General features: G+C 40.1%; 1 pseudogene across 1 annotated transcript; it reads right to left on the minus strand.

The window, feature by feature from the left end:
• Positions 1-201: 201 nt before the first annotated feature.
• Positions 202-23,701, minus strand: LOC144577228 (amyloid-beta A4 precursor protein-binding family A member 2-like; annotated as a pseudogene). Its single transcript, XR_013520617.1, has 3 exons — positions 23,696-23,701; positions 22,668-23,605; positions 202-19,801 (listed from the first exon to the last, which is right to left on the minus strand). The product of XR_013520617.1 is annotated as an amyloid-beta A4 precursor protein-binding family A member 2-like (transcript).
• Between the last annotated feature and the right edge of the window lie 74 nt (positions 23,702-23,775).

Here is a 23,775-nt window from a genome sequence, read left to right on the forward strand (position 1 = left end):
CAATGGTAGCTTGATGGGGATAGCGTTGATTCTGTAAATTACTTTGGGCAGAATAGCCATCTTCACAATGTTGATTCTTCCTAACCATGAACATGGAATGTTTCTCCATCTGTTTGTGTCCTCTCTTATTTCGTTAAGCAGTGGTTCGTAGTTTTCCTTGAAGAGGTCCCTTACGTTCCTTGTGAGTTGTATTCCTAGGTATTTTATTCTTTTTGTAGCAATTGTGAATGGCAGTTCGTTCTTGATTTGGCTCTCTTTAACTCTGTTATTGGTGTAAAGGAATGCTTGTGATTTTTGCACATTGATTTTATATTCTGAGATTTTGCTGAAGTTGCTTATCAGTTCCAGGAGTTTTTGGGCTGAGGCAATGGTGTCTTGTAGGTATACTATCATGTCGTCTGCAAATAGAGACAATTTGGCTTCCACCTTTCCTACTTGAATACCCTTTATTTCTTTTTCTTGCCTGATTGCTCTGGCTAGAACTTCCAGTACTATATTGAATAGGAGTGGTGAGAGAGGGCATCCTTGTCTAGTGCCGGATTTCAAAGGGAATGCTTCCAGTTTTTGACCATTCAGTATGATATTGGCTGTTGGTTTGTCATAAATAGCATTTATTACTTTGAGATACGTTCCATCAATACCGAGTTTATTGAGGGTTTTTAGCATAAAGGGCTGTTGAATTTTGTCATATACCTTCTCTGCATCAATTGAGATAATCATGTGGTTTTTGTTTTTGGTTCTGTTTATGTGGTGAATTACATTTCTAGACTTGCGTATGTTGAACCAGCCTTGCATCCCAGGGATGAATCCTACTTGATCATGATGGATGAGTTTTTTGATGTGCTGTTGCAATCGGCTTGCCAGTATTTTATTGAAGATTTTTGCATCTATGTTCATCAAAGATATTGGCCTGAAGTTTTCTTTTCTTTTTGAGTCTTGCTGGGTTTTGTTATCAGGATGATGTTGGTCTCATAAAATGATTGGGAAATGATTCCCTCTTTTTGGATTACTTGGAATAGTTTCAGAAGGAATGGTACCAGCTCCTCTTTGTGTGTCTGGTAGAATTCTCCTGTGAACCCATTTGGGCCTGGGTTTTTTTTTGTGTGGTAGGCTCTTAATTGCTGCCTCGACTTCAGACCCTGTTATTGGTCTATTCATAGTTTCGGCTTCCTCCTGGTTTAGGCTTGGGAGGACACAGGCCTCCAGGAATTTATCCATTTCTTCCAGGTTTATTAGTTTATGTGCATAGAGTTGTTTGTAATATTCTCTGATAATAGTTCGAATTTCTGTGGAATCTGTGGTGATTTCCCCTTTATCGTTTTTTATTTCATCTATTTGGTTGTTTTCTCTTTTCTTTTTTATCAGTCTGGCTAATGGTCTATTTTGTTGATCTTTTCAAAAAACCAGCTCTTGGATTTATTGATTTTTTGAAGGGTTTTTCGTGTCTCTATCTTTTTCAGTTCTGCTCTGATCTTAGTTATTTTTTGTCTTCTGCTAGGTTTTGAGTTTTTTTAAACTTGCTCCTCTAGCTCTTTCAATTTTGATAATAGGGTGTCAATTTTGGTGTCAATCTTCTCATGTAGACAATTATTGCTACATATTTTCCTCTGGAGACTGCTTTAAATGTGTCCCAGAGACTCTGGTACGTTGTGTCTTTGTTCTCGTTGGTTTCGAAGAACTTCTTTTTTTCTGCCTTCATTTCATTGTTTATCCAGTCAACATTCAAGAGCCAGTTTTTCAGTTTCCATAAAGCTATGCAGTTCTGAGTTAGTTTCTGAATTCTGAGTTCTAACTTGGTCTGAGATATTGTTTGTTATTATGTCAGTTGCTTTGCATTTGCTGAGGAGTGCTTTACTTCCAATTATGTGGTCAATTTTAGAGTAGGTGTGATGTGGAGCTGAGAAGAATGTATATTCTGTGGATTTGGGGTGGAGAGTACTGTAAATGTCTATCAGGTTTGCTTGCTCCAGGTCTGAGTTCAAGCCCTGGATATCCTTGTTGATTTTCTGTCTGGTTGATCTGTCTAATATTGACATTGGAGTGTTAAAGTCTCCCACTATTATTGTGTGAAAGTCTAAGTCTCTTTGTAAGTCATTAAGAACTTGCCTTATGTATCTGGGTGCTCCTGTATTGGGTTCATATATATTTAGGATTGTTAGCTCTTCTTGTTGTATCGATCCTTTTACCATTATGTAATGACCTTCTTGGTCTCTTTCGATCTTTGTTGCTTTAAAGTCTATTTTATCAGAGATGAGAATTGCAACTCCTGCTTTTTTTTGCTCTCCATTTGCTCTTCCTCCATCTTTTTATTTTGAGCCTTTGTGTATCCTTGTATGTGAGATGGGTTTCCTGGATACAGCACACCGATGGGTTTTGGCTTTTTATCCAATTTGCTAGTCTGTGTCTTTTGATTGGCGCATTTAGCCCATTTACATTTAGGGTTAATATTGTTATGTGTGAATTTGATACTGCCATTTTGATGCTAGCTGGCTGTTTTGCCCGTTAGTTGATGCTGATTCTTCATTTTGTTGATGCTCTTTAGCATTTGGTATGTTTTTGGAATGGCTGGTACTGGGTGTTCCATTCTATGTGTAGTGCCTCCTTTAGGAGCTCTTGTAAAGCAGGCATGGTGGTGACAAAATCTCTGAATACTTGCTTGTTTGAAAAGTATTTTATTTTTTCTTCACTTCTGAAGCTCTGTTTGGCTGGATATGAAATTCTGGGTTTAAAGTTTTTTTCTTTAAAGATGTTGAATATTGGCCCCCACTCTCTTCTGGCTTGTAGTGTTTCTGCCGAGATACCTGCTATGAGTCTGATGGGCTTCCCTTTGTGGGTTACCCGACCTTTCTCTCTGGCTGCCTTTAGTTTTCTCTTCTTCATTTCAACCCTGGTGAATCTGATGATTATGTGCTTTGGGGTTGCTCTTCTTGCAGAATATCTTTTTGGTGTTCTCTGTATTTCCTGGACTTGAATATTGGCCTGCCTTGCTAGGTTGGGGAAATTTTCCTGGATAATATCCTGAAGAGTATTTTCCAGCTTGGATTCATTCTCTTCATCACATTCTGGTACACCTATCAAACGTAGGTCTCTTCATATAGTCCCACATTTCTTGGAGACTTTGTTCATTCCTTTTTGTGCTTTTTATCTCTAATCTTGGTTTCTCATTTTATTTCATTGAGTTGATCTTCGACTTCTGATATTCTTTCTTCTGCTTGCTCAATTCGGCTGTTGAAACTTGTGCATGCTTCACAAAGTTCTCATGTTGTGTTTTTCAGCTCCTTAAATTCATTCATATTCCTAAGTTGTCCATTCTTGTTATCATTTCCTCGAATCTTTTTTAAAATCTTTTTTGAAGGTTCTTAGTTTCTTTGCATTGATTTAAAACATGTTCTTTTAGCTCACAGAAGTTTCTCATTATCCATCTTCTGAAGTCTGATTCCATCATTTCATCACACTCATTCTCCATCCAGCTTTGTTCCCTTGCTGGTGCGGAGTTTTGGTCGGTTGTAGGAGGTGAGGTGTTTTGGTTTCAGGTGTTTTCCTCCTTTTTGCACTGGTTTCTTCCCATCTTTGTGGGTTTATCCACCTGTCGTCTGAGTAGCTGCTGACTTTTCAACTGGGTCTCTGAGTGGACACCCAGATTGTTGATGATGAAGTATTTCTGTTACTTAGTTTTCCTTCTAACAGTCTAGTCCCTCTGCTGTATGGCAGCTGAGGTCCACTCCAGGCCCTGCTTGTCTGGGGTACACCTGTAGAAGCTGCGTAACAGTGAGGGAGGCTACTAATTTCTTCTTCTGCTTTGTCCCAGAATGATGCCTGCCAAATGTCAGTCTGATCTGTCCTTTTTGAGGTGACTCTTTGGATATACAGGGGTCAGGGAGCTGCTTGAGGAGGCAGTCTGTACTTTATAGGAGCTGAAGTGCTGAGCTGTGAACTCCGTTGATCATTCAGGGCTGTTAGGCAGGTATGTTTAAGTCTGCTGCAGCAGAATTCATAAAACCATCTTTTTTCCTCAGATCTCGGGGAATTAGGGCTTTCTTTATGAGTATCTGTTGCACTGTTCTGCCCAGCTAGGAGGCAGTCTAGTCACTATTTGCCTGCTGAGGCTCTGCCCTGCTGCCGTGGGGTCTGCCCTGTTGCTGTGGGCTCAGCCCTGCTGCCGTGGGCTCCGCCCTTCTGTCCTGGGCTCCACCTTGTTGCTGTGGGCTCTGCCCTGCTGTCTTCGGCTCCGCCCTGTTGGCAGAGTCTCTCTGTTATGGCAGGTTGCCTCAGCAACAGCAGGCTGCGTCAGCAATGGGAGTGTACCTCAGTAGGGGTGGAATGCCTCAGTAATGGTGGATGTCCCTCCCCCACCGAGCTGCACTATCCTGGGTTCAGCCGTGCCCGCAGTGAAACTCTCAACCCCTAGCGTTTTGAATCGCCATTTTGTTTGTCCCTGTGGGGGTGGGACCCGCTGAGCCTGATCACCTGGCTCCCTGCCTCAGAGCCTTTTTTCCCTTTTCAAGTTGAATGGTTGAATCTCTCCCAGGTGTTTCAGTCACCTGCTGATAAGGCACCGGGATCTTTGTGATTTCCTGTGCAGTGACACAATGCGCTGGCTCAAAGGTCACTTCCCGGGAATCTCCTGGTCTGGCTCACTGTCCAAGTCCCATTTAATCAGATGGATATGCTAATCTGCCCTCCCAAATCTCAGATTGCCGGTTTAACAGGGCACCCAGACCAGTGCATTTTGTGTGAAGTGCTGCTGTGCTGCGGCGCCAGCCAAAACGGCCGCACCAGCCCAAACAGCTGTGCTGGCGTCCAGCATCTCTCCTACACCTGGGAATTTCCCCATTCTGTGGGCAACAAAGATCCATCTGGAAATGCAGCCTGCACTTACCCTCTGCATCTTCTCTGAGAGCTGCAATCCTGAGTCACTCCTACCGCGCCATCTTCTTTTTTCCATCATGCAAAATTTCTTTGGTCAATAGACAGTAAACAGTTCTGCATTTTTTATAATTAGCTCATCTCAAAAAGCAGTGGGGACATAGTGAAGTGTGGGCTCCACCTCGTGGTAACTAAGGTAAATGCAAGCATGGGTCCAGAAACAGCAGTTCTGTCTCTCATGGACGGTCCTGACAGCACCTCTGTAAGAGACAAGAAGTCCCATTCCATCCTGAAGACATGATCGTCTGTGCCCACCACTTCATCTTTGGGGTGTGTGTGTGTGTGTTTCTGTCTGTCTGCACTGGACTATTTTTTTCTTTTAGAAGCACGTTTTGTGCTTGGAATAGATCTAACTATCCTCCTCATATTAGTATGATTTCTATGCAGAAAATTCTTAAATCCAAATATTAACCTTCCCCGTGGACAGCTGTCTCAGGCATAAGTTTCCTTTTGCATTCACCACTTCAATGTCAAACTCCACACTCCAAAGTCAAATGTCATGTTCAACACAAACCTGCTTTCTCAGCTCCAATATCCTCCTACTTAAGCATGTAGGTGGCATGCATACAGGGCACTGCTTTCTTTTATTTTTCCTTCCAATAGGCCCCGTCTTACTCCAGAACTTGTCTCTTTTATTACATTGGTATATTAATTGATTTTCCTTGTTCTTGTAACATGTCCCATCTACAATCCCACCCACTAAAGTTATTTTTTCTAAAACACTCTTCTTATCAACATATTATTCCCAACTTTCAATGATTATTTAGCCCCTTTTAAGTACTTTGTCTGTGTCAGACACTGTGCTCATTGTTTTAGACTGACTGACTCTAACCTTCACAACCCAGCAAAAAAGAACATGCTTAATTTGAAGGGAAAATATGAGTTCAGAAAAGTAGAGCCAGCTGGACATCCACATGAGAAATGCATCACAGAGCCAGGGTGAGCATATTAACAATCTGTGTTTCTGTTTGATGGCACCAGGGTAAGTTCTCCTTCACAAGGCAAATTCACACTTTGTTAACTCTGCATCCAAGGAGTTCCAGGACATAGCTCCTATATTCCTTCCAAGCCTGAACTTGTACCATTTCAGTGGAAACCATTTGCTTCTCTCTCTATTCACCATTTCTTGATCTACTACATGCACTCTCATCTCTGTTCCTCTTCACATATTGTGCTTTACCTGGAATCACACTAACGATATATCACATATTTTGTCTTAGACTCACGCCAGGACCTCAGTGGTGGAGAAGAGGGGACATTTAGACTAAAAGGGCTGAGGAATACAGACCAAGGTGAGGTAGAATGGATTAAAATCTGGTTCTGTTGTGCATGCAACTGACCCAGGTTCCAGAAGGATTCTAGATCAATGTCCACACAAAGGGAGGTACCCCTTGTGGTCTAGGAAAGGTAAAAGGCAGGCATCTTCAAACAGTAACAATATCAAGGGTCAGATCAGAGGCAGCATCATGGCTTCTGATGGCCTGGTTGGCTCAATGTAGGATCCAAGGTTTTAGAAGGCAAAGCCACAGCCCTAGGGAGCCATAAATGTCTACACAGGCTGAAGAGCCCTGAGGTGTGCAAGACTGAGTGGGTAAGCTGACACAGATTTCGGAATCCGAGGTGAGGGTGGTGAGAAGGAGAAAGGAAGCCATTTGTTACAGTAAGTGGAGTGTGCACCTTCCACTCCACTTCTTCCCAGGATCCAGGCACGTGGTGGAGGACAAGTAAAATTCTAAACCCCATCCCTGGCTGACATGATCCTGCATATGTATATATTAGCTACTGTTGTTTGGTTCACTGAGTCACCTAGTGCCTGTGAATGAGAAGATCTAGGTAAAGCAGCATCTAATACCATCTTTCCTTCCAGTCCATGTCTTTTATTAATCTTTCAAACCCAAATGAACACAAAATACCAGCAGAGTGGTATGTTTTCTAACATATCTCAGAGACTTTTCTGCCAGCTTTACATAGCTAAGCCATGATCAGTGTAGACTGAGTTTTTAGTACTTACACATGACCACCACTGCAGACATTTATATTCCAACTTACATTGTATGTTAACTTTATTCATCTCTATGACTTGAGATTCAAAACAGAAGTATGAAGCTGGCCAGGCCTTCGAGATTTCACAGGCCAATGTGGAGGTCAGACTCAGAAATCCGTAATAATAAAATAAGGTGGTGTGAGCTATGGCAGATCATTGCCCAGACTCTTATGGGAGACCAAAGAAAATGCTTTTGTTTGTAGTGGGGTGGAAATTGTTTCTTCAGAAAAATTTTCAAAATGTTCAAGGATAGAATCAGCCAAAGAGAATCCTCACATTTAATTTCCAGAAGGTTTACAGAAAATGTTGATAACATTTGTTATCATGGTAGACGCTTCTAGCATTTGACTTTCCTCTCCTTTTTGGGCACACGAATGATCAGAAATTCCAGCCCCTTTGCACTTGGCCAGGGACACATACCTAGTTCTAACCAGTGAACAGTGATCTGAAAGATCAATTCTAGGCTGAGGCAGTGAAAGCCCTCACTTAACCTTTAGTCTCTTTACTTCTCTTTTATATGGAGATGGGAGATTATGAAGTCACAAAGCAAAGAAGCCTGCTTAGCTGAGTGACCATGTGGAAGACAAAACACTTGAAGATGACCTTGAGCTACACTAATATTGCATGAGCAAGAATCATTCCTGTGTTAATCCACTGAGATTTATTGTTGTGTGCTACCATGGGATAAATTTCCTCTGTCCTGACTAATCCAGGTATTAACCGTAGTAATGTGTAGTTCTCTTAGCTTATCTCTTTGTTATTCATATTCATGTGGTACAGAATAAAGAACGTATCTATACACTTTTATCAAAGGAGCATCTAAGGAGCAAAATCAGTGTGTTCACTCTGGCCTCCTTCTGAATGAATGACCAGCAGGAAGGTGATACATGATGATTGGCAGGAGCAATGATCATTCCTGAAGAGGGAGACCTAGCAAAGGGCAGGCAGGTGCACAGTTATTTTTATGCAGTAAATCCAAAAGGCAGTGGCAGATAGAGGAGAAGCTCACAGATGAGGGATCAGAGGAAAGATGCCACCTCTGATACCTGAAAGGTAGCATCAATGCCACGTAATTGCAATTCATTTCCTTATAACTTCCGCCCAATATTTCCCATCAAATTATCTGGAAATGGGCAGGTGCAGTGGCACATGCCTGCAGTCTCAGCTACTCAAGAGACTGAGGCACGAGGATCATTTAAGCTTAGGAATTAGAGTGTAGTGAGCTATGACCACACCTGTGAATAACCACTGCTATCCAGACTGGGCAACATAGTGAGACTCTGTCTTTAAAAAAAAAAATAGTAATTCTCTGAAAATGATAAAAACAAAAATACTGTCAGCAGGTGAATCAACACAAACCAAGTATATTGGCATGCCTATATCTTATCCATTTCCCGTTTACCAACTGTTTAAATAGAAGAAAGCCTTTCTTCAAATAAAACATTACACAGAACCAAAATTCTGTGTTTGTACAAACAAAAGTGGAGCTGCTCTGGTTGAAGTAGAGGATGGAGAGCCAGACCTCTGCTTGCTCCACTTCCTGTTGCCTTCACTCCTCATATGATCTCTCCAGGCTCTAGAAGAATCAGTATCACTGCAAACCATGGCACGCTTTATCAAACACTCAGTATGTAGATTTCCATCTTTACCACACGCCTTATGTGCTACTAAAGGATTGTCATTCCATGCTGAAGTTCCTGTAATTGTTTTTCAGAGTTCCTTGGTTTGTTTCTTACGTGCTTATGAACAGGCATAGTTTTGTTGTTGGGCAGCCTTTGTGACAGATTAAATTTGACTGTTTCTTACGTGCTTATGAACAGCCATAGCTTTGTTGTTGGGTAGCCTTTGTGACAGATTAAATTTGACTGAACTGATGCTATGCGATTTCCAGGGCTAGGTGTACACCTTCCTTGATGCCTTGAGAAGCTTGCTCTTGGAACCTAACCACCATACTATCAGGAGGTCCTGGCCACACGGAGTGGGCTTATATAGGAGCTTTGGCTGCCAATGCCATGTTCTGCAAACAGCGAATATCAACTTTACATATGTGGTGAGGAAGGTTAAAGATGACTCCAGCTACAGCCACCATCCAATGGCAAACACACCTTGAATAAGAACCACCCAGCTGAGCCCAATCAACTTTTCAGAACCATGAAAGATAACACTAAAATGATAGATATTGTTTGGATGAGACTTTTACACAGCAGTAACTTCCATACGTTAAAAACATTTACTGAGAATCTGCAGTGAGCAAGGTACAGTTTTAGGTATCAGAGATTCAGCAGTGAATAAAGAAAATCTCACAAAGGTAACATTCCAGTACAGCAAATATACAAACTGCCACTTACTCTCTTACATTGCTCTTAGTCTTCTGTTTGTTCTTTAACCTAAGGTTAGACGTTTACATCTGGACTAGATGTAGATTTTGGAATCCTCCTAGAATTTCTTTTTTTTTTTTTTTTTGAGACAGTTTCGCTCTTGTTACCCAGGCTGGATTGCAATGCACAATCTCGGCTCACCGCAACCTCCACATCCTGGGTTCAGGCAATTCTCCCGCCTCAGCCTCCTGAGTAGCTGGGATTACAGGCACATGCCACCATGCCCAGCTAATTTTTTGTATTTTTAGTAGAGAGACGGGGTTTTACCATGTTGACCAGGATAGTCTCGATCTCTAGACCTCGTGATCCACCCGCCTTGGCCTCCCAAAGTGCTGGGTTGTAAGTTCTCTTGGCTAGAAGAGGTAATAACAATCTAGTTTTTTTTTTTTTTTTAAATAACACTTTATTCAAATATGATTGACATGTAATAAGTTGTGCATATTTAATATACAAAACTCTGAGTTTGAAGGTAAGTACACAGCTATGAAGCTATCACAACTATCAAAGGCACAGATGTATCTAACCCCTCTCAAAGTTTTCTCCCAGCCTTTTATTACTTGCAACATTTAACACAAGATCTACTTTTTTCAACCAAATTTTAAGTATACAATATAGTATTGATAACTGTAGACCTTGTGCTGTACAGTATCTCCAGAACTTATTTATCTTGCATAACTGACACTCCATACCCCTTGACCATTGCCTCCCCATGTCTTCTCCCCATAGGTCCTAGCAAACACCATTCTACTCCTGGCTTTGATGAGTTTGGCTTTTTTTAGTTTTATTTTGTTTTTAATTAACACATAATAATACTATTTATCTGGCACAGTATGTTTTGATACATACATTGTGTAATAATCAAATCTAGGTAATTAGCATACCTATCACCTCCAATACTTTTTATTTTCCTGAAAATGGGCTAGTGCAGTGGCAAGCACATTCAAAATTCTCACTTGGCTATTTTGAAGTATACAATGCATGATTGTTGAGTACAGTCACCCTACTGTGCAATAAAATTTTAGAGCTAGTTTCTCCTATCTCACTTTAACTCTGTATTCATTAATTAATCTCTCCCTATCCATCTACCCACTCCTTTCCTAGCCTCTGATAACCCTTATTCTATTGTCTACTTCTGTGAAATCAATTCTTTTAGATTCCACACACGAGTGAGATTAGTAGCATTTGCCCCTCTCTTAGCTTATTTCACTTGACAGAATGTACTCTAGGTTCATCCGTGTTGTCACAAATGACAGGATTTTCTTCTTTTTATGATGGGATAGTATTCCACTGTGTATACATACCCCATTTTTAAAATCCATTCGTTCACTGATAGACACTTAAGTCGATTCCATATCTTGGCTATTGTGAATAGTGCTGCAATAAACATAAAAGAGCAGCTATGTCTTCATCATACAGATTTTATTTCCTTTGAATATATACATGGTAGTGAGAATAGTGTTAACTATTTTTAGGTTCCACATAAGTAAGATCCTAAAGTGTCTTTCCGTGCTGGGCTTATTTCACTTAGCATATGTCCTCCGGGTTCATTCACGTTGTTACAAATCACCAAATTTCCTTCTTTTTTAAAGGCTGAATACTATCACATTGTATGAATACACCACGATTTCTTTTTCCATTTGTTCATGGGTGGACATTTAGGTTGTTTCCCTATCTTGGCTGTTGTGAATAATGTGCAATGGACATGGCAGTAGAGAGCTCCATGAGGTGCTGGTTTCCTTTCTTTAGAAACATACCCCAAAATGGGATGCTGGATCATATATGGTAGTTCTATTTTTTTAACTTTTTTTTTTTTTGAGAAATCTCCATACTATTTTCCATAATGGTTGTACCAGTTTACACTATGAATTTTATTAAGGAATACCACATGATGTTATGAGATGCATACATAAAAAGTGATTATAGAAAAACAGATTAATATAGCCATCCTCTCAGAGAGTTATTCCTTTTTCTCCCTGTTGCAAGCACATTATAATGTACAAACTTAACAAAAGTCCTGATTATTATACAGGAACATTTACTATAGTCTCCACCTTAACAACTCAAATCTTTTCACTCGCTCATTGTACTTATTGGCTGCTTTGCATCCTTTGACCTAATCTCTCCATTTCCTTCTCTACCCATCTCCCAATAATCGTTTTATTCTCTGTCTCTGCATATTTCAACTGTTTAAATTTTTAGGTTCCACATATAAATGAGGTCATAAAATGTTTTTCTTTCGGTGTCTGGCTCATTTTGCTTAGAACAGTATCACCCAGATCATCCATGTTGTGGCAAATGGGAGAATCTCTCCCATTTTTAAGGCTGAATATATTACATCGTGTGTGTGTGTGTGTGTGTGTGTGTGTGTGTGTGTGTGTGTGTATTTGTGCCACAGTTTTTTATCCATTAGTCCATTGACAGCCATCCAGGTTGCTGACACAGCCTGGATATTGTGAATAATGCCACATTGAACATGGGAGTGAAGACACCTTTATGAGTTGGTCATTTCAGTACCATTGGGTATATGCCCAGAAGAGGAATTGCTGGATCACACTGTAATTGTATTTTTAATTTAGTTAGGTACCTGTATACTGTTTTCCATAATGGCTATATCAATCTACATTCCCATCAATAATGGGTAGTTTATCTTTGGAAGAAAATCTGCTATAATAACGTAAGGAATTTCATTAGATTAAATAGAAAAAAATACAAGAAGTATACTATATTTTGTAAAGATCAAATGTATTTGAATATATTTTGTCAAATCAATTGTGTCAGAAATTATTGGTCCAAATCATAAGGAAGAAAATGACTTAGTCAGCAATACAGATCTATCTTAAAAAGATATTTAAAAATGAAGGCATGGAAAAGGGAAAAGTGGTCATTTAGCTTTTATATTCTTTTCACTGAAAGAGTAGAAGTTGCATGGAATTGGACAGTGGACAGCGATGGGGATAGCATGGGGAAACTTGCTCATAAGCCATTAAGAATTCCAGCCTATCACTTTCTGCTCCTTTATCATTTCAGTGGTCTTGGAAACCCACTTTTCCTTCCCTGTCTTACCTCCATTATATAAAATGAAGTCATGTCCACTGGAGCAGAACAGAGTCTTCGGAAGTAATGCCACTCAGCTACAACCAACTGATCTTTGATAAATCTGACAAAAACAAGCAGTGGGGAAAGGATTCCCTATTTAATAAATGATACTGGGAAAACTAGCTAGCCATGTGCAGAAAGCTGAAACTAAATCCCTTCCTTACACCTTATACAAAAATTAACTCCAGATTGATTAAAGATTTAAACATAAGACCTAATACCATAAAAACCCTAGAAGAAAATCTAGGCAATACCATTCAGGACATAGGCATAGGCAACCACTTCATAACTAAAACACCAAAAGCGATGACAGCAAAAGCCAGAATAGAGAATGGGATCTAATTAACCTTAAGAACTTCTGCACAGCAAAAGAAACAATCATTAGAGTAAACCAGCAACCAAAAGAATGGAAAAAAGTATTTGTAATCTACCAATCTGACAAAGGACTAATATCCAGAATCTACAAAGAACCTAAACAAATTTACAAGAAAAAAAAAACAACCCCATCAAAAAGTGGGTGAAGGATATGAAGAGACACTTTTCAAAAGAAAACATTTATGTGGCCAACAAACATGAAAAATGCTCATCATCACTGGTCATTATGAAATGGAATGTCAAAACCATATTGAGATCTCATGTCAGTTAGAATGGTGATCATTTAAAAATCTGGACATAACAGATGCTGGAGAGGATGTGGAGAAATAGGAATGCTTTTACACTGCTGGTGGGGGTGTAAAATAGTTCAACCATGGTGGAAGACAGTGTGGTGATTCCTCAAGGATCTAGAACTAGAAATACCATTTGACCCAGCAATTCCATTGCTGGTATATACCCAAAGGATTATAAATTGGTCTGTTACAAAGACACATGCACACGTATGTTTATTGCAGTACTGTTTACAATAGCAAAGACTTGGAACCAACCAAAATCTCATCAATAATAGACTGGATAAAGAAAATGTGGCACATATACACCATGGAATACTATGCAGCCATAAAAAATGAGTTCATGTCCTTTGCAGGGACATGTATGAAGCTGGAAACCATTATTCTCAGCAAACTGACACAAAAATAGAAAACAAAACACTGCATGTTCTCATTCATAAGCAGGTGTTGAACAATGAGAAAACATGGACACAGGGAGGGGAACGTCACACACCAGGGCCTGTAGGGGGGTTGGGGGGACTAGGGGAGGGTTGGCAGGGGATGGGAGGATTGGGGAGGTTTAACATTAGGAGAAATACCTAATGTAGGTGACAGGGGGGATGGATGCAGCAAACGACCATGGCATGTGTATACCTATGTAACAGTCCTGCACAATCTGCACATGTACCCCAGAACTTAAAGTATATATATAAAAGATATGGGGCCTTTTTGAAAATGACTAAGTTATGAGAGCTCTGCCCTCATGAATGTGATTAATGCCATTATAAAAGAAGCTTCAGAGAAAAAAAAATCATCAGCTAACTCTATAAACTTGGTTACCGAAAAATGTAAGATAATTTTGGCATTTATACCCTTAAAATTAATATACTCAAAATATATTAACAGTTAACTGTTAATATATCAAAACAGTTAACAGCAGCTGACATTATTCTTAACAGTTGAAGAATGAATGCATTCCCCCTGTAGTTAAAAAAAAAAAAATGGATGTTTCTGTTCTTTCCAATAGTACTGGGGTTTCTAGCCAGTGCAAGAAGGAAAGCAAAGGAAATAATACACATGGAAAATGGCAGAAAAAAGTAAAACTGTCTTTATTTGCAGATTATGTCATTGTTTACATAGAAAATCCCATGGAATTTACAAACATGCTGCCTGGCTGAATGTTAAAGTTGTGCCCGACACATACTCAGAGGCCCTTGGCAAAAACTGGGAGACTCTGCTTCCCAGTGTTTAAGAAAATCTCTCCAATAGTTTTCTGACCACTAAGTGAACTGATCCAGAACTTCATTACAACAAAAAATATAGACTTTACATATTGAGCTCAGAAATATGACTCAAACAATGCTAAATAATCACAATAACCAAAACTTGGGGTAAGGGGCAAATCTGATTTCCAGAGCTGCCACATAATTTAAGGTGTCCAGTTTCCATCAAAAATATATAATGAAGCATGCAAAGAAATAAGAATATATGGCCCCAAAAGGGAAAAGCAGTCAGTAGAAAACTGTTCTTGAGGAAATCTAGACATTGGACTGACTAGACAAAGTCTAAGTCAACTACTCTAAATCAGTTACTTCAAAGAGTTAGAGGAAACCATGTCAGAAGAACTATAGGAAAGTATGAGGGCAGGGTCTCACAAAATAGTAAATACTAGATCAGGAAAAATAATCAGTACTAGGTTTAATACCTGGGTGATGAAATTATCTGTACAACAAACCCCCATGAAACAAGTTTACCTATGTGACAGACCTGCACATGTACCCCTGAACTTAAAGTTTAAAGAAACAGAATGTTTCCTTTAAAAAGAACCAAACAGAAAATCTGGAGTGGACAACCACAATAACCGAAATGAAAAATTCACTAGATGGGCTAAACAGCAGAGTCAAACAGTCAGAAAAAGAATTAGGAAACTTCAAGTTAGATCAATTGAAATTATATAATTAGAGTAACAGAAAGAAAAAGGTAATGGTTAAAAACTTCCAAAATTTGATTTTTTAGAAACACCAAAAGCTCAACAAATTCCAGAGAGGATAAACTCAAAGATACCTCATGATAAAAAAATTTGATAGAACTAACATCATACAAAGTATGTTCTTCAACCACAATGAAATAAAATTAGAAAACAATGGCAGAAGAAAAGCAGAGAAATTTACAAATATGTAGAAATTAAACAACACACAACTCAAAGGACAGTAGTCAAGAAATAATAAAGGAAATTAGAAAATATCTTGAGATGAAGAAAAAGACAACACAACAAAACTTATGGGATGCAACTGAAGTAGTGCTTAGCATGAAATACACAGCTGTAAGCACCTATATGAGGAATAAATTACCAAAATTTTATGACAAGGAAGTAAAAAGTCCTTACACCTTATACAAAAATTAGCTCCAGATGGATTAAAGATTTAAACCTAAGACCTAACATCATAAAAACCCTAGAAGAAAACCTAAGCAATACCATTCAGGACATAGGCGTGGGCAAGGACTTCATGACTAAAACACCAAAAGCAATGGCAACAAAAGCCAAAATAGACAAATGAGATCTTTAGGGAATCCATGAGCCCCACACAGTGGGGGCCAGAATGTAGGGATCCATGAGCCCCACATTGGGTACCAGAATGTAGAGAGCCAGCCCTACAACACCCATGGGTACCCTGAGTTTGGTGGTGACAAAGGAATGAAAAAGATTAAGAGAGACAGTGGGACGAGGGGGCCATCACTTTATTACTTGGAGGAGGCAGGGAAGGCCCCAAGCTCTGATCATCCACTCTATTTACTGGAGTTACAACCACTTTGATATACAGGGTAGGGGCGAAGTGATAGGGAGAGGGTGATGGTGGAGTGAATCAGTGAGCCAGAACTGGTATATCATTCTAAAGACAGACAACAGTGGTGGTTTGAGAATTTCACAAAACAAGAACATGTGGTTATCTTTAACTTATTATCTATGTGCAGCTGATGGAACTCGGGCCTTACAAGGAGCCTACAAGTCTGGCTACATCATAGTGCTATGAAAGAGTTTTACGTCCTTGAGCACAATGTTTATGGTAACAGAGCCTAGGTCACCCTGCACCGGAACATGAGGCATAGAGAGGCCTTCCTCCTCAGAGGCCTCCTGTGGCCTTTTGCAGTTTGTTGTTCCCAGTTTACAGGTTACTCATAACCAATTTATGTAGGCACTCTGTAAGCCCTTTCTCCTTTGCTGCTTTTCTCAACAGGATCTAATTAAATTTAGGAGCTTCTGCACAGCTAAAGAAACAATCATTAGAGTGAACTGGCAACCAATAGAATGGGAAAAAATTTTTGCAATCCACCCATCTGACAAAGGGCTAATACTCAGAATCTACAAATAACCTAAACAAATATACAAGAAAAAAAAAAAAACAAACAACCTCATCATACCCTTTGCCCAAAGTATATGAACAGACGCTTTTCAAAAGAAGACATTTATGCAGCCAACCAACATATGAAAAAAAGCTAATCATCACTGGTAATTAGGGAAATGCAAATCAAAACCACATTGAGATACCATCTCATGCCAGTTACAGTAGTGATCATTAAAAAATCAGGAGACAGATGCTGGAGAGGACGTGGAGAAACAGGAACGCTTTTACACTGTTGGTGGAAGTGTAAATTAATTCAACCATTGTGGAAGACAGTGTAGCAATTCCTCAAGGACCTAGAACTAGAAATACCATTTGACCCAGCAATCCCATTATATATCCAAAGGATTATATATGGGTATATATCCAAAGGATTATAAATCGTTCTACTATAAGGACACATGCACATGAATGTTCACTGCAGCACTGTTTACTATAGCAAAGACTTGAAACCAACCCAAATGCCCATCGATGATAGACTGGACAGGGAAAATGTGGCACATATACACCATGGAATACTATGCAGCCATAAAAAATGATTTGAGTTCATATCCTTTGCAGGGACATGGATGATGCTAAAAACCATCATTCTCAGCAAACTAACACAAGACAGAAAACCAAACCTGCATGTTCTCACTCATAAGTGGATGCTGAACAATGAGAACACATGGACACAGGGAGGGGAACATCACACACTGGGGCCTGTCAGAGAGTGGGGGATAGGGGAGGGTTAGCAGGGGGTGGGGGAATTGGGGAGGGATAACATTAGAAGAAATACCTAATGTAGATGACGGGTGGGGGAATGGATGCAGCAAACCACCACGGCATGCATTTACCTATGTAACAAACCTGCACATTCTGCACATGTACCCCTGCCTTAACTTAAAGTATAACTAAAAAAAAAAAAAAGTAAAGAAGAAAGGCCACTAAACTCAAAGCAAACAGAAGGAAGGAAACAGTAAAGATTAGAGTGGAAATAAATACATTGGGGAATAGAAAAATGTAGAGAAAAATCAACAAAATAATGCTTTGTACTTTGTAAAGATTAGAATTGACAAACTGATAGTTAGACTCACCAAGAAAAGTAGAGAGAGCAAAAAGAGAGAAGGAAGGGGAGAGAAAGATGGAGAGAAACAAAATATTCAATTACTGCAACTGGAAATAAAAGTGAGGACTTTATTACTGACCTTAGATAAATAAAAGGGTTATGAGGAAATAAAATTAACAATTGTATAACAACAAATTAGAAAACATAGATGAAATGAAAAAATTCCTAGAATCACAAACTACCAAAGCTAAGTAATAGATATCTGAATCATACAACTATTTTGTATAAGTTTGGCACGTTTTCTTGGATAAAAAAATGACATAATCATTCCATTCTTAAGAGTTTAGCCAAGAACAATATAAGTCTATGTTCATTTAAAGATTCCTATATTAATTAATTTTTTTTTTTTTTGCCAATCAATGTGAGCTTGTAAGGTTGCTCAGGTTAGTCTTGAACTCATGACCTCACCTTCACAAGCGCCACGACATCCAGCTGGAGTCACTTTGGACCCCATTAATTAATTATTAAAATAAAGTTCACTGCAACTTTATTTTAATAGCCAGAAAGTGGAAACAAACCAAATTTCTATCAACAAGTGAATGTATGTGTTATATTCATACTTATTACTAAGCAATAAAAAAAGGAATAAATCATTAATCAATGCTACAATATAGATTAATCTGAAAATAATTATGCTGAATGAGAGAAGACAGAAAAAAAGTACACATAATGCATGACTTCATTTTTATACATTTTTAGAAATGTAAAATTTCAGAGAAAGCAGGTAGCAAGAGTAAATTTAAGACAATGAGGCAGATTATGAGTTAACTTTAAAATGAGATGTCAGAAAGGCAATTGAATATGACTTTGAGATTCAGGGTAAGACTTCCTTGGAGATGACAAGTTGAGAGTCATCAGTTTATGGATTGCATTTAAATCTATTCATTTGAGAAAAGTGACATCAGCAACATGGAAGACTAAGATACTCCCAGTCCACACCACCCACAGATGTATTATAAAACAAAAATAATAATAATAAAAAAATTGAAACTGGCTAAAATAACTTGGGACGAATTCTGAAAAACAGACCATGTGTTCAGTAACCAAGTAAAAGTAAATGACCAGTCCAGAAAGCCAAGTAAATGTAAATGACCAGTCTTCTACATTCTTTCTGTTTTTTGTTACTCATTAACCGTCCCCACATACTCTTCACCCTCTACTATCCTTGCCAGCCTCTGATAATCATCTTTCTACTCTTCTTCTCTATTAGTTCACTGTTTTGATTTGTACATCTCACAAATAAATGAGAAAATATGAAGTCTGTCTTACTGTGCCTGGTTTATTAGTTCATTTTCACACTGCTATAAAGAACTACCTGAGACTGGGTAATTTATAAAGAAAAGAGGCTTAATTGACTCACAGTTCCACATGGCCTAGGCAGGCCATGGGAAACTTACAATCATGGTGGAAAGCAAAGGGGAAGCAAGGGATGTCTTACATGGTGGCAGGAGAGAAGGAGAATGAAGAAAGTGCTACACTTTTAAACTATCAGATCTCATGAGAATTTACCCACTATCATAAGAACAGCATGGGGGAGATCTGCTGCCATGATCTAATCACCTTTCACCAGGTCCCTCCCCTGAAAGGGGAGTTTTACATGTGAAGAGGGTCCCCTGGCCCATAGCAGGTCCAAAAATGCTGTCCAAGAGCCTAGCCCTAGACTCAGGGACCCCAAGAGCCGGCTTTTTGCTCTGCCACCCTGTGGCCAAGCTGGCACCTAAGGTGCAAGATGAAGTTCCTTTAATTTTGCTTCTGTTTTTCTCAAACATCAGGAGTCTTTTGCCATAGCCATCACAGCTGCAAGTATGCTGGGTTACCCCTGAAGCCAGCATGTCTGGGAGCCCAAGGCCCATAGTTTACTCCCTTGGTATCACTGCTGTTTATTCTGGACCTAGGGCTCTTAGTCAGCAGGAGATAAATCCTGCCAGGATGGGGCCTTTCCTTCAAGGCAGCAGGTTCCCTTTTGGTCCAAGGTATGTCTAGGAATATAGTCTTAGAGTTAGAGCCTGGAGTGGGAGCCTCACAACTCTACCCAGTGCTGTATCCTACTGCTTAAAATTCTGCCCCATAATACTTTTTAGAACTAACAGATAAATTAAACAAAGTAGAAGGATTAAAAAAGCTACCACATAAAAATCAATTGCTAGGATGGCTACATCAGGGACTGGAAAAAAAATCATTTCCATACACTACCATTGAAGAATCTGAAAAAGAAAGCAAGAAAATAATTTTATTAAAAATAATAAAGTATTTATAATAAATACAATCAAGGACATAAAGACTAATACATTGAAAACTATAAAACATTGCTGATACAAAGTAAAGATGATATAAATAAATGGAAAGACAACTTTGCTCATGAATTAGAAAAGGTAATATTGTTAAGATGTTCATACAACCCAAAGTATTCATCCCTATCCAAATCCCAAAAGTGTTTTTTCCAGAAATAGAAAAAGGTATAAAAAATTCTTATGAAATTCAAGGGATGCTGAGTAGCCAAAATAATCTTGATAAAGAAGAACAAAGTTGTATGCTGATTTCGAATTTTACTACAAAGCTACAATAATCACATTAGTGTGGTTCTGGCATGAAAATACACACATATACAAATGGAATATAGTAGAGACTCCAAAAATAAATCATCATATTTATAATCAATTGATTTTTGACATAGGCACTAACATTCAATGAGGAAAGGACTGTGTATTAAACTATTGGGGCTTCTATAACAAAATAACTTGGAGTGGGCAATTCGTAAACAACACGATTTATTGCTCATAGTTCTGGAGCCTGAGGAGTCCAAGATTGAGACACCAGCATACTCAGTGTCTGATAAGGGCCTATTCCTCATAGATGGCACCTTCTATGTGTTGTGTTCTCACATGGCAGAATGGGCAAACAGGCTTCTTTATGCCTTTTTTTTTTTTAAGACAGTCTCCCTCTGTCGCCCAAGATGGAGGGCAGTGGTGATATCCCAGCTCACCAAAACCTCTGCCTCCCAGGTTCTAAGCAATTCTCCTGCCTCAGGCTCCAGAGAAGCTGACATTACAGGCACACATCACCAAGCCCAGTTAATTTTGTATTTTTAGTAGACACATGATTTCACCATGTAGGCCAGACTGATCTCAAACTCCTGACCTCAGGTGATCCACCCACCTCGGCCTCCCAAAATACTGGAATTACAGGAGTGAGCCACTGCCCCTGGCCTCAGCCTCTTTTATAAAGGAGCTAATCCCATTTATGAGAATGAAACTGTTATAACCTAACTAATCACCTCTCCAAGGTCCCACTTCTTAATACCATTATCAAGGGGGTTAGGGTTTAACATATAAACTTTTGGGGAACAAAAACACGCAGACCAAGCAGACAGTCTTTCAAACAAAAGTGATCCCGCATAAACTGGATATCTATATGCCACAGAAAAAGTTGGATGCTTACCTTACACCCTATACAAAAAATTAACTCAAATTGGATCCAAGAGGTAAATGCAATAGCTAATAGTACTAAAGTCTTAGAGGAAAACAGAATGAAAAGATTCGTAATATTGGATTTGGCAAAGCTTTCTTAGATGAAACACCCAAAACACAGGCAACTATATTGAAAGTAGATAAATTAGACTTACTTGAAATTTAAAACTCTTTTGCATCAAAGAATATGTTCAAAAGAGTGGAAAGGCAATCCACAGAATAAAAGAAAATATTTGCATGTCTTAGGTCTGATAAGATATTTATAAATATATTCTAAGATATAGATTATGTATATTAAAGAATTATATTCCACATTCTAAGATATGGATTATGTATGTTAAAGAATTTTATATATATATATATATAAATATAATTTCAATTTCTAGATCCTTGAAAAATCACCACACTGTCTTCCACAATGGTTGAACTAATTTACACTCTCATCAACAATGTAAAAGTGTTCCTATTTCTCCACATCCTCTCCAGCATCTGTTGTCTTGATTTTTTTAATGATCACCATTCTAACTGGGGTGATATGGTAACTCAATGTGGTTTTGATTTGCATTTCTCTCATGACCAGTGCTGAGGAGCATTTTTTCATATGTTTGCTGGCCTCATAAATGTCTTCTATTGAAAAGTGTCTGTTCATATCTTTCATCCACTTTTTGATGGGGTGGTTTTTTTCTTGTATATTTGACCTAGCAATCCCAATACTGGGTATATACCCAAAGGATTATAAATTGATTATAAAGACACATGCACATAATATGTTCACTGCGGCCCTGTTTACGATAGCAGAGACTTGGAACCAACCCAAATGTCCATCAAAGATAGACTAAAGAAAATGTGGCATATATATACCACAGAATACTATGCAGCCACAAAAAAGAATAAATTCATGTTCTTTGCAGGGACGTGGATGAAGCTGGAAACCATCATTCTCATTAGGAGAAATATCTAATGTTGGTGATGGGAAGATGGAGGCAGCAAATCACCCCATGTGTATACCTATGTAACAACCCTGTAAGATAAGATTTGCAGGATCCTTTTCCAAATAGTTATTCACAGCTAACTGCCCATCAGGCCAAGGTCCCTGGGCTTTCAGAGACCTGTCCACTATGAAATATACTCCAGGCCCCACCCCAGCCACCAGGCCACCCACCACTGGCCACATCTTTGCCCCTGCCTCGCTGGAACAAGTACACCCCTGAGGATTGAGGGGCTCTCCCACAGACATTGCCCCACCACGAGCAGATCCAGGGCAGTGGGGGAGATATCGAACCACTTCTAGGTGGGAAGAGGGGCATCTTCTGCCAAAAACTAATTGCCAATCAGCCCTCAACAAGACTTTACTCCTGAGTCTGAGGGGTGAGCATAAGATTAGCCGGAGCATCCACACAACATGCCTGGCAACTGGACCAATGAAGAGCTCAGCCACCATTAGAACCGCAAGGCAAAAACAAAAACAAAAACAAAAACAAAAAATAACTGCAAGGCACACAACCCCTCCCACCACCTCACTTCAGCACCTGTGGGGCTGTACCGGGACATTTCTTGCTCTTGGGCCCCTCTGCTCCCTTCCCTGAGACAGCCAGAGTCCTACCTGCTTCTGGGGCCACTTCAGCCTCTCCTCTGAGGTCCTGATCTTGGGCTTGAATCCTCTCTGGGGGTCTCTATAGTACTTTACCTCGGGAGGGAGGTTCAGTGACTTGGGCCTCGTTTTGTGCCTGCTGGGGCTGCAGCTGGCCTTGCTGGGCAGGCAGGCCTCTGCAGAATCCCTGGCCTCACTGGTGCTAGTGATGCTGGTCATGCTCAGGCTCATGTTGATCTTGGCCACAAACTGGTTGATGTCCTCCTCCTGGTCCTCTGGGTCCCCATCCCCACACCTCAGGTGGTAGGGGGAGGCACTGGTGTTCCCATTGGCCTCCATGGGGTAGCAATCCTGGTAGCCCTGTTTGCTGGGACAGTAGTAGCCATCTTCTTCCTGGTCATGGGCCTACAGGACAGAGGGCTCATCCTCCAGGATGGGCAGGTGGCCATCTGGGTAATACTGGCTTCCTCTCAGCCCCATGGCTGTAAGGGTGCAGGTCCGCCGAGTCCACCCTCCGCCCACTCCTCCACTGCCTCCTGGCACTCGTCGGTGTCCACAGGGTGCATGCTGTGGGCCAGATACTCCTCCCAGTTGTAGTCCATGCCCTCCAAGTAGCTATCATCCTCAGGGCAGTAACAGATATAGTAGGTGATGCCCTCTTCCTCAGGCAGGCCCTTGTCGTAGTCCTCCTCCTCAGAGGTGTTATTCATGTAGTTGGAGCTGGAGGCCCCATCAGGGCTGTGGTAGTGGCACTCCTGCTCCTCGGGCATGAGGATCTCTGGCCACAGGGCAGCCAGCTCCTGGCCCTCGGGCACACAGCCCTCCTGGGGCAGCTCCATGTCCTTGCTCCTAGCTGTGGGAGACAGGGCCTGGCCTCGCCCTGTGGTCCAACATGCCGCTCCCTGTGCTCTCACACTTCCGGTGGGCCATGATGGGCACCCACACAGCCATCATCACCCAGGGGCAGCCAGTGTAGGAGGAACATTGGGAAGGACAGAGTCAAAACCTCACAAAGCCTGGCCACACATGGGATCACCCACCTCCATGGCGCCTCCCACCACATTCTCCCACAGCAACGTGAATAATGACAGCTGAAGATTTTCACTGCAGCATCTTTTAA

The sequence above is a fragment of the Callithrix jacchus genome, chromosome 8, assembly GCF_049354715.1.
Source record: "Callithrix jacchus isolate 240 chromosome 8, calJac240_pri, whole genome shotgun sequence".
Classification (NCBI taxonomy): Eukaryota; Metazoa; Chordata; class Mammalia; order Primates; family Cebidae; genus Callithrix; species Callithrix jacchus.